Below are 12,319 nucleotides of genomic sequence, written 5' to 3' on the forward strand. Positions count from 1 at the left end.
ATTTAATGTAATTTAATTTAATTATTTAGGTGAATTTAGAGTGGGAATTATTTTGAACTTTAATACAAAAAAAATAAATTAAATAATAAATTATACTATTTTAAAATAATTATAATGAATAATTTAAACTAAAATGTAAATAAAATAAATACATTTAATAAAAACAGTAGGATTACATTTTAAAAATGAAAATACATGCCACTTAGTTTGATATATTGCTTGATTTAATTTAAGTTATCTGGATTTATGTGAAGTTGGACTGGGAACTATTTTGGAAATTAAAACATAATTATTATAAATAATTGAAATTTAAATGTAATAATAAATAAATAAAATAAGTTTTTAGTTGAATTCACAGTGGGAACTTGGAATTAAAAACTAAAAATAAATAAAATAATAATATTTAAAAAATAATACTTATACCCCGGTTTCACAGACAAGGCTTAAGCCTAGTCCCAGACTAAAATGTAATTCTAATGTTTCAGCTGAAAGAAACTTGCACAGACTGATCTTTAAAAATATCAGTGCCTTTGTTTTGTTTCAAGATGCACCCCAGTAATGTTTTTTCTAAGGCATGTTAATGAAAATTACTTAAATGTCCTTATTGAACTATGGCCTAATCCTGGCTTAGTCTAAACCCTGTCTGTAAAACTAGGCCATAGTAATTTAAACTATAATGTAAATAAAATAAATTAATACAACAAAAGACAGATCGATGGATGGATAGATGCAACTAGGTTTCTTGTTTAATATTTAATACAAGTTAACTGGATTTAGTTGAATTGAAATTATAAATAAATAATTAATATATATAATAATTTAAATACAATTTTAATGTATTTATTATTTATTTTAACAAGTAAATTTAAAATGATTAAAAAATTGTAAAAATATAAAACCTAAGTTTTAAAAACCTAGCCACTAGGTTTAAGATCTTGTCATATAATGCAGTGAAATAACATTTTATGCATTTTATGTGGCTAAAATGTCCAAATACTTTTGTGCATCACTGTTGCAATAGAAATAGTAAGTCCTACACTGTTGCCAGAGCATAGTAAAAAATAATAATAATAAAAGGCTTTACAGTGCAGTAATATACAACCACAGCTTGAGCAGGCGGTGCTGACCTGCTCTCTCAGCATAATATAAAGACCTGCGGTTTCACCTCTGTAAGGACTGATCAGAAAATAAGACTCTTGGTGTGATAGAAACGCATCTATCACAAGCAGTACAGCCTTCACCATTGGACCGTCTAATTCTGCTGACAGGCATGACTGCACACACACACACACACACACACACACACACACCAGCAGTGGTAAGTCGGAAGTGCGGTGATTTGTCTGTGAAAACAAACCAGGGCCGGGCATGAGCCATATTACCACTCAAGGCTGAGAATGATTGCAGGTGATGATAAGGTCAATGTAAGTCAGATCGATTTGAGAGTGTGAAGGTAAACACTTCCAAAGCTTTCCTGCTTCATAAAGCACAGACATTGAGTCATTGTACGCTGCTCAGGTCAGTGATGATGTCTTCATGAAGAGGGCAGCTTGTTTAATTGAGCTCTGACCGCTGCGGTAAATACACAGTGAAGTGAAGTTTTCGGTTCAGTAAGCATGTGCTCATAGTTAACACACCCATCAGTGGTGTGGACGGACTCTGGATTAAACATGAGACAGATGGATTTGCTCTGGTGTTTCGATTTCAACAGACCTGTTAAAACATCTCAAAGCTTGACCAAAAAAATCGTACTGACCTCAAATGTTTGAGTATTTTATTTTATTTTATTTTATTTTATTTTATTTTATTTATTTTATTATTTTGATAGGCTCTGCAAAAGGGTTTACCCAAACTTTTGAATATTTTTAATTTAATTTATTTTATTTTATTTTATAATTATTTTTATTTCAAAGAAACAGCATGTATTTGAAATAGAAATCAAGAGTTTTTACTGACATGTTTTAATCAGTTTAATACATCTTTGGTGAATAAAAGTATTTGCGTCTTTTTAAAAAAATCTTACTGACCCCAAACTTTTGAATATTTATTTTATTTTATTTTATTTTATTTTATTTTATTTTATTTTATTTTATTTTATTTTATTTTATTTTATTTTATTTTATTATTTTATTTTTTTATGACTTTAATTGGCTCTACAAAAGAGGTTGCTTACCCCAAACTTTTGAATATTATATTTATTTTATTTTATGATTTTTTTAGGCTCTACAAACTGGGTTACCCAAATGTTTGAATATTTTTATTTTATTTTATTTTATTTTATTTTATTTTATTTTATTTTATTTTATTTTATTTTATTATTTTATTTTATAATTGTTTTATTTCAAAGAAACAGCATGTATTTGAAATAGAAATCAAGAGTTTTTACTGACATTTTTTTAGCAGTTTAATACATTTTTGGTGAATAAAAGTATTTACGTCTTTTTAAAAAAAATCTTAAAAAAAAAATCTTACAGACCCCAAACTACTGAGTATTTTATTTTATTTTATTTTGAATATTTTTATTTTATTTTATATACAAAAGAGGTTTCTTACCCCAAACTTTTGAATATTTTAATTTTATTATTATTTTTTTTTAATGATTTTAATATTTTATTTTTTATTTGAAAGGAACAGCATGTATTTGAAATAGATATCAAGTGTCTTTACTGACATTTCTTTTTTTAGCAATTTAATACATCTTCGGTAAATAAAACTATGTCTTTTTAAAAATCTTACTGACCCCAAACTTTTGAATGTTTTATTTTACTATGTTTTATTTTATTTAAAAGGAACCACATTTATTTATTTAGTATTAATGTCTTAAAAATAAATCTTACAGACCTCAATATTATTTTATTTTATTTTATTAGGCCCTATAAATGTGATACAAATTAATGCCAGTGACTGTATATTTATAAAATTATTCATTTAAATTGTTTTTAAAATTGGGGGAGAAAAAAAGATTTATCCGATTTATCAGAAAATATGCATATTTATTTTACTTAACTTAAAAGTTTGCGCCCTGCCATGTTTCATTAATCTTGATTTTTTTTTATTATTATTATTTTTTTAATTCATTAATCTTAATTTGATGGTAACATTTCGCATAGTTATGAAATACTATATGTGTCATTGCATATTCAGTTAATTTATTTTATAATAACCACAGTTTATGCTCCATTAATGTGCAACCCATGGCCAACATCTGACCTTGATAAAGAAAGTGGAAGAAAAATTGTTTTTAAAACATGACCTTTTAAAAGTTTGCTTTGGATTTCTATTTTTCCTGTGAGATGGGTTTCTAATGTGTTTCCACAGAAATCAAATGTTACCTTTTTTATACCTATAGTAGTTGATGGATGCAACTTTTTATACCATCAGATAAAGCTATACAGATGGATGGGAGTTTTAATGTGTCCTGATAAGTGGTCCCCTATTTTAACAGTGATACAGTTTGAGAAGATTTCCTGCAGAGAGAGAGAGAGAGAGAGAGAGAGAGAGAGCTTAAAGGCCAATGTGAGCGATGGACGCAGGCAACAAGGGCATGTGATCATTCCACACTCACATGGTGCTTTTAATTTTATTAGAATCATTAAGTATTAACAAGCACAAGGCAGCTGAACAAAAAATCTTGAATTAGATCATTTCAATGGCTTTCACAAGGACGTTAAACTACAGATTCATATTTAATGGTTCATATTACTTGACTTATGATGCAATAAACCAGTGTGTAATGGATATTCACATAAAGACATTTTGTAAGATTGTTCAGAACTTCTTTTTTAAAGAATTCACCTAAAAAAGAACATTTTTCACCCTCATTTCTTTTCAAACCAGCGTGACGTTCTATTCTCTATTCTGTGGAGCACAAAATGAAATATTTTGCATAATGTCTAAGCTATTCTTTTCTGCTGACATTTCGCTTTGGCCAAGATCCTCTGTGAATAATGACTAAAAATATAAAGCTTTCATGATACTTCTAAGATTTTTTTAATGTAATTTTTGGGGCCTGATACTGTACATTTTGCCCTTTTTTCAGTGTTCACTACCCACTAGGACTTTCTGCAAAAGATCACTGTTGTGTTAAAAAAAAGAAGAAGCAAAAAAAAAAAAAAATTATATATAATATATTATATATAAAAGGATTATATAAAATTATATATATATATATATATATATATATATATATATATATATTTTTTGTACATTTTATTTTTTTAATTAAATTATATCATAATAAAAATAATAAATAAATAAAAATTAATTAATATCATGAAATCAGGAAAAAAAGGACATTAATTTAATTTACTGGATTTAGTTTAATTTAGAGTGCGGAATTGAAATAAATTAAAATTAAATGTAAATATAAATTAAATAATAAATTATAATATTTTAAAATAACGATAATTATAATGAATCAATTAAACTAAAATGTAAATAAAATGAATACATTTAAAAAAAAGTCAAAATGCAATTAATACATGCCACTTAGTTTGATATTTAATTTAACTGGATTTTGTTGAATTTAATTTAATAAAAAAACATACTGTAGTTTAATTTAATTTAAATTAACAAACAAAAAATACATGACTAGCTTTAATGTCTTGTTTGATATTTAATTTAATTTAACATTATTTAATTTGTTAAAAAAAAATATTAATTTAATAAAAATAGAAAAAAATACATGCCACTAGTCTTGTTTGATAAAATATTTTGAAATAATAACAATTATAATAAATTTAAACTAAAATGTAAATAAAATGAATACATTTAATAAAAACTAAATAAGTAAAAATGCAATAAATACATGCCACTTAGTTTGATATATTGTTTGATATTTAGTTTAATTTAATTTCTTAATTATTTTTATTTTAAAACATTTTTAAATTTTGAAAAATAATAAATGAAAATAATGAATCGTCTTTCAATTAGACATAAATGCACGGTACTGTGTATAATTTTAAAAATATGCTTATTTATTTTGGTTAACGTAATAGTTTGTGTCCTGTAATTTTTGGAGCCTGATACTGTAAATTGTCACTCTTTTTTCAGTGTTCATTACCCACTAGCACTTTTTGCAAACAATTTTATTTTGTATTCCTTGAAAAAAAGAAATCAGGTAAAGGACTGGGACAACATGAGACGTAAATTGTATTGTTTGGTTGAACTATCCCCTGAAGCTTGTCTTAAAAATAAATATAGCAAATCTTCAGCACCTCACCAGAGGCCTCAAGATCTAATATTATAGTTTTATAGCTATTGGTTTAACTGCCATGTTTGTCTGTTGCCTCAGGAATTGCCATGTAACTAGTTCCCAACAACAGATCTCTCCTTGTGTTATTCTGTTAAGGCTTGTCATCATCAATCTCGTCCCAGAGAATGACTCGCGTGTCGAGGCTCTCAGCCATGACTAAGAGGTGGCGGTCTGTCCTCCTCGACTTATATGCAATGTGACATTGTGATTAAAGTTTAACACTTGTGTCTTGGTGAGATTATCACCAAGTCCCAGTGTTTGAATTCTGATGCATGCAGTGCTCTGAGCGTGAACCCGTCTGCCTGGCAGTATGACGCTGAACAAGCCTCTAGTGTCCTCTTCAAACACGGAGCCAGTGGAGTGTCTGTGCATTTTTATCTTCCTGTCAGAGAACTGGCTGTTTCACATGTTAGTTTGTATGTTGAGCATTTTATGTTGCAGTTTGTGTAGCTTTTGTCCAATTTGTTAGCATGATAATCCGAGATTTCAAAGTGTTTATTTGACATTTTGTAAGCTGCCACACAAACATACTGTCATTGAAGTCTAATGTTAGACAAATAGATAGATAGATATCTGAATCAAAAGTTTCTTAAACCAGCTTCGTTGTCCTGATCTTAATAATGATTTGCAAATTCCAATCTAAATCAAATGATTCGCGAACCTGCGCCAATTGAAATCCCAATCTGAATCAAAAGACTCGACGAAAAGACGAACCTGCTCTGAGGTTTTGATCTAAATCAAATGATTCGCAAAACATGCTCCGAATTCCCAGTCTGAATCAAATTATTTGTGAAGTTCCAATCTAAATCAAATGTTTCGCTCCATGAACCCGCTCCAATTGATTGGTGAATTCTGATCTAAATCAAATGATTTGCGAACCCGCATCAATTGAAGTCCCGATTTTTTGTTTTTTTGTAAAGCGTGATACTTTTTTAGGATTCTTTGACTAAAAAGAACGGCATTTATTTGAATTAGAAATCTTTTGTAACATTATACTTGTGTTATATGTGTGTGAGAGAGATAAAGTTAGAATTAGATGAAGAATGTCTGTAAAAAAGCAATGAGAGAGACAGATTGAGATGGAGAATTTACAGGTGGTGCAATTGGAAACAAGAGCCATGGCTATTAATGTGTTATCGATCCAGTCTGCTCCACTCCAGCTTAAGCACATGGGGTCAAAGTCAGTATGTTACACACCACTGCAGAACATATAAAACACACTCACCTCACTGCTCTACCCTGCACCTCATTTACACCAGTGGGATTATTTCATTTGAGCAATGACCTGACCAGATGAGAGACAGTGTGTGTCTTGAGTACCAAGTGGGAGCTTTGCTTTAAACTGGTTAACTAACCTTCATAGTCTTTTATCATCTGCATGAATGAATAAAAAGTCAATAAATTCATATGTACTGTAGGCACCATATGCACTACCATTCAGTAAATTTTACTCAAATTTAATTCATAGAATGATTTCTGAAGGATCATGTGACATTAAAGACTGGAGTAATGATGCTAAAAATTCAGCTTTGCATCACAGGAATAAGTTGCATTTTAAAATATATTTAAACAATAAACTTTTAAATAGTAATATCAGACCCCTTGGACTGTTTGTGTTGGTTTTGCCCTTTGTCACACCCCCGTTGTTGGTTTCTCCCTTTTGTGTCCATATATGGTCTTTCCTGTTCCGTTCCTTGTTTAGTCATTATTGGTTAATCACCCACACCTTTCTTTGTATCGTTAGCACTCCTTTATAAGTTGGATTCTGTTCATTGTTTGTCGTCGGACCTTAATGTTATGTCGGTGTGTGTGTTCCCTTGCCTTACCTGTCTGGATGTACTCTTTTGTGGAGTTATTAAAGACTTTTTGTCATACTACGTCTTAAGTTCATCTCATTCCCACACAACCGTGACAATTAATAATATTTCACAATATTATTGTTTTTTTTTTATCAAGCCAATGCAGCCTTGGTGAACATAAGAGACTTCTCAACCATTACGTTTCGAACTGTAGTGTATGCAAACTTTGAATGAGAATGTTTTAAAGATTAGAAACATGTTTATCGTCTACTTATATGACGACACCTGCTCTTCTATTCCAAAAGGATCAAGAATCGGCTCCCTTTAGCTCGTCCAGCTGCAGGAAAAACCGATAGTCTGGCTTTTGTTGATGCTATTGGTCTCTCAGTTACTGGACAGAGTTAAAGTCTTGCATTCTAATCACCATCTAATCAGTCCAGATTAGAATGGATACAGCGTGTGGATAACATCTTCTCTGAAGATGACGGTAACAGCTGGTTGTCTCTGACTTTGAAAGGCTGCCGAGCAAACAGATGTAGAGACGTGGCGAGATACCACAACAACAGTCAGGACTGAGCAGCAATCATAATGAGGAGTCCAAAAACGTTAGAGCATTTTACTCTGAGAGCCAAAGTACACCAGAACATTCTAATATTCACAGCGAAAACTGTATGATTACAGTTTCTCTATAGTCATTCGCATTGCTTTTCGCATTTTTGTTTCATCCAAGCAACGATTGCTGGAAGATACCAGTCATATGTGCAAATACAAGCCTGTTTGATTGATTCTAGCCAGATTATTGCTCAAAGCATTGGCATACGGGAGAGCCTGGATGTTTACTTATTGATTCAAAGTTTCCAGTACTAACCCACTGCAGATTTGCTGTAGCAGACCTACAAGTTAAACAGATGAACAGTACATTTCCATAATGTTCAAACTAAAGTAAAATACCTAAGAGAGGACTAAATTGTCCAAATAACACAACAGTTTCAGTTGGTGATACTATTTCACTTCCAATAGTGCTGCAGGTAAAATGTATTTTTCTGAAACATATCCCACCATTTCCTGGCGTCCAAGTCGCAGTCACTCACTATTATGTGGGTCATTCTATAATTAGGGGGACATTTAGAATTTGACAATGTGAAGAAAACAGTTTTCCTGTTTCCCAAAAACCCAAACATGACCCATCTATATTGTATAACATGCTATAAAAATAAAGGTGATCTGTAGGAATATGTGCATAAAATACCATCTATGTTTGCTACTGTCCATCATGTTACCTTTACTGGGTAACACAGTTGACAGGTAACTTTTTATGTGTTTTGGGCCTATACTAAACATGGAAGCCTAGAATTACTGAGCATATGGTGTGTTTAGAAATATATTTTCATGAACAAAATATGTTTTAGTTAAATTGTCTTGTTAAAATTTGCAGTAATACTTTTGTTACACTGTTGACAGTCAATTAATCCACTCTTGACACAGCTTTGCTAGTTTAACCAATATTAGCGGAAAGATAGAGAACATAACTTCTAGCATTTCATCCATGTGCTTCTAGGAAGTATCATCATACTGTGCAAATTATGCGAGAATGGGACAAACCATTTTTTTTTTTTTTTTGGGGGTTCTATGGGGAAACTTAGTTGACAATGGTTTTTCGGACACAAATAAAACAAGTTATATCACAATAAACACTTATTATTTTTGAAGCGCACACCCAAATGTCTTGATAACCTTATCTAACTGAAGGCAAAATTGTGAAATGAATTTATATTTGAGATAATTTTTATGCTTTAATGCAGAGTAGAATGAGCAGCTTTACAAAATCAGACAGTTGAATACCAAGGTTGTATGTGATATGAACATCATTTTTGAACAAAAGATATGGCTTTTTCAACATTTAAAAGTGTGATTGGGAAAAAATATAATTGTGTGCCATAAAATTAACCATCAGGGCTTTATATTGATGAAAATATCCAACGCTCTTCATTTACTTTGTATTGTGGGAAGCTGCCTCCTTGTCATTTCTGACTTTTAACATAAAAAAAAATAATGTCTAAAAGCTGCTATGGAAAAGGGGCACTGACATAGACCAATAAAATTTAATTTCTCAATATATCTCCTCCTCTCAGGTTCACATAGAATGGTGAAATAATCCTTTAACATGGTGAATGTTTCCAGTCACTGATTAAGTTTCCCTCCAGTAATATGAATAATATGAGACGTTATGCTCTACTTTTGTGTCCTTAAACGCTTGTTTTTGGGTCGACAGCTTATAAAAATTTAGTTATGGGTTTTTTTTGGCTTTGTTTACTGTACACCTTGTTTTTTGTTATAAGACAGATATGACAAGGAGGCAGCTTCCCGTAACAAAAACGTCAATGGAGAGCGTTGGATTGTTTTTTCCCCCCAGTGGGCGTGGTTTTCAGATAATGACACTTGTCGCTCTATCTCTATATGAAGAGTGTATAAAGTTACATATCTTTAGCAACAGTGTCAAAGTAGCACATAACAGGCACAATACAGGTATTTATTGGTACAATATGCATCACGCTACTAAATGTGCACCATAGTTTTCAAAAGCATCAACACGAAAACTGCATTTTCAAATTTATCTACTTTGGAGAGCGTTTTCAAAAAGTTCAGTTTCCTTGACAAACACATTGTCTTACACTGTGTCTACACCGGACAAAATACTATAGAACCTGTTATATCAGTGATGCTGTCTACACTGGCAAACTCGTTCTATTTGAAGTACTGACACAAAGTCCCAATGATTTTCAACGGTCGCTTTGTCATATCCAATGTAGACAGCAGCAAGCTGCTGCGGCATGGTGTGCTGTCGCATCTGGTGTAAGACATGGTGTCATTGTGAATGGAAGGCCAAAAAGGAAGGAAAAAAAAGCGCTTTTGAATAAAAATATATTAGTGTGGACAAGGCCTAAGATCAATGGGATTCTGAATGGATTTTTGGTTAAATGCCTGAAATGTCACGGTAGAGCGAAATCTGATGCAATCATTTTTTCACATGCTTGCAATCAAACGCTTACAAAACAAAGTTACTGGGTTGTCCTTTTTCATGTTTTCTGGGGTGGTAGATCCTTTGATAGTGGTGATTTTGAAGTCATGTGACCGTGGTGTAGTTTATTAATAGCCTGCATTTAATGCACAAAAGGTGTAAGAATTCTAAGCTTTTGTTGGACACATAGCTTTTCTGCAGTAATCCAAAAAGCAATGGAAAAATCATTTTGGTTAAGGGAACCAGGGTGATGTGAGCTTCCAGGTTAGGTCTATAGTTATACGTCAACACTGTAGCTCCCTATACAAATTTGTATATGTGACATCACTGATTGTGGTTGGAGCCTGTCTAGTGCTTCACAGGGGATTTGCTGTACTCCACTGGCTCATTGGCTCCATATCAGAAAATAAACCGCACTCAAGAGCAGATCAGAGGTGCTGACACATTAATGTAAAATAGTCCAGGAGAGTGTAAGAGCGGCACTCCATGTACAAGAACACGCCTCCAAACAGCTTGGAGCGCCTCTTCTGAATGCTACTGATGTGGCTTTGATCAAAGTGTGTTCTCCTCAACTTTGGCAAAAAAAAATTAGCTTTGTAGTAGTTTTTTGTGAAGTATGACAAGGATTCATTAAAAGAAAATGTTAAAAGTAGCTTTGATTTAGTGACTTCAGTGAGCAACTGAAAATCTAATTCATATTTGGAATGCTAATTCACAAAGCTGAGACTTTTGAAGAAATTATGACACTAATCAGAGTGGGATGGGTGCTGTAGATTAGGAGTTTGCAAAATTTTTAATGCTAAAATATAAAGACAACTATACACTAACGGTTCAGAAAATTTGGGGTCAGCAAGATTTTTTTTATTTTTGAAAGAAATTATTACTTCTATCCAGCAAGGACAAATTAAATTGATGAAAACTGAAAGAGACTTAAAGTGTCAAAAATGATATTTCAAATAAATGCTGCTCTTTTGAATGTTCTATTCATCAAAGAATTCTAAAAAGCAGCACAACTGCTTTCATCATTGAGGGTAATAAAAGATATTTCATGAGCACCAAATCAGCATAATAAAGTGACTTGGGAAGGATCATGTCACGTTGATTAGTAACAATGCTAAAAAATTCAGGTTTACCATCACAGGAATACATTTTGGATGTATGTACAATATTGCACAATATTACTGCACTCTAAAAAGCGCTGGGATAAAAGCAACCTAACTTGGGTTATTTGGCAAGCCAGCGCCGGGTAAATATTTGACAGAACACATGCTGGGTTATTTTGACCCAGCTGGTTGGGTTAAATGTTTTTACCAAACATGTTGGGTTATTTTATTTAATCAACTATTGTTTAAAAATTATTATATTGCTGGTTTAAAATTGACTGAAACTTAAAAACACACACAGAATTACTAGAGGCGACAGCAATGATCAAAAGATGAAGAATTATTATTAAGCAAGAACACATGGACAAAATACAAGACAAACATCAGTTTACAATATTACATACATTTAAACTCATTTAACAAGCGTTTTAGACATAAAAAATGTAACATTTAAAAGTAGAATTTGAATTTTAGTGAATTGAACCATTCTCTGTAATCGCTTTTTACTGAAATAGCACTAATTCTCATGACGGTGTGTCACCGAAATCTGAGCTGGTGAAGGGCTGCTGTTCGCCGTGTTAACTGCAAACTTCAGACCGCATCCTCGCATTTTACTCGTAGCTGAAAGATGCCATGACTGACTCCAAAACCTGCCCATAAACAAACAGTACTGACATTAGAGAACATATGTGACCCTGGACCACAAAACCAGTCTTAAGTCGCTGGGGTATATTTGTAGCAATAGCCAAAAATACATTGTATGGGTCAAAATTATTGATTTTTCTTTTATGGCAAAAATCATTAGGAAGTTAAGTAAAGGTCATGTTCCATGAAGATATTTTGTAAAATTCCTACTGTAAATATATGAAAACTTAATTTTTGATTAGTAAAATACCTTGTTAAGAACTTTATTTGGACAACTTTAAAGACAATTTTCTCAATATTTTTTTTTTTGCACCCTCAGATTCCAGGTTTTTAAATGGTTTATCTCAACCAAATATTGTCCTGTCGGAACAAACCATATATCAATGCAAAGCTTATTTATTCAGCTTTCAGATGATGTATAAATCTCAATTTTGACTGGTTTTGTGATCCAGGGTTACGTAATTTAAAATTAAACTCAGTAGAATAACAAATAAAATCT

The sequence above is a fragment of the Labeo rohita genome, chromosome 20 (assembly GCF_022985175.1).
Source record: "Labeo rohita strain BAU-BD-2019 chromosome 20, IGBB_LRoh.1.0, whole genome shotgun sequence".
Classification (NCBI taxonomy): Eukaryota; Metazoa; Chordata; class Actinopteri; order Cypriniformes; family Cyprinidae; genus Labeo; species Labeo rohita.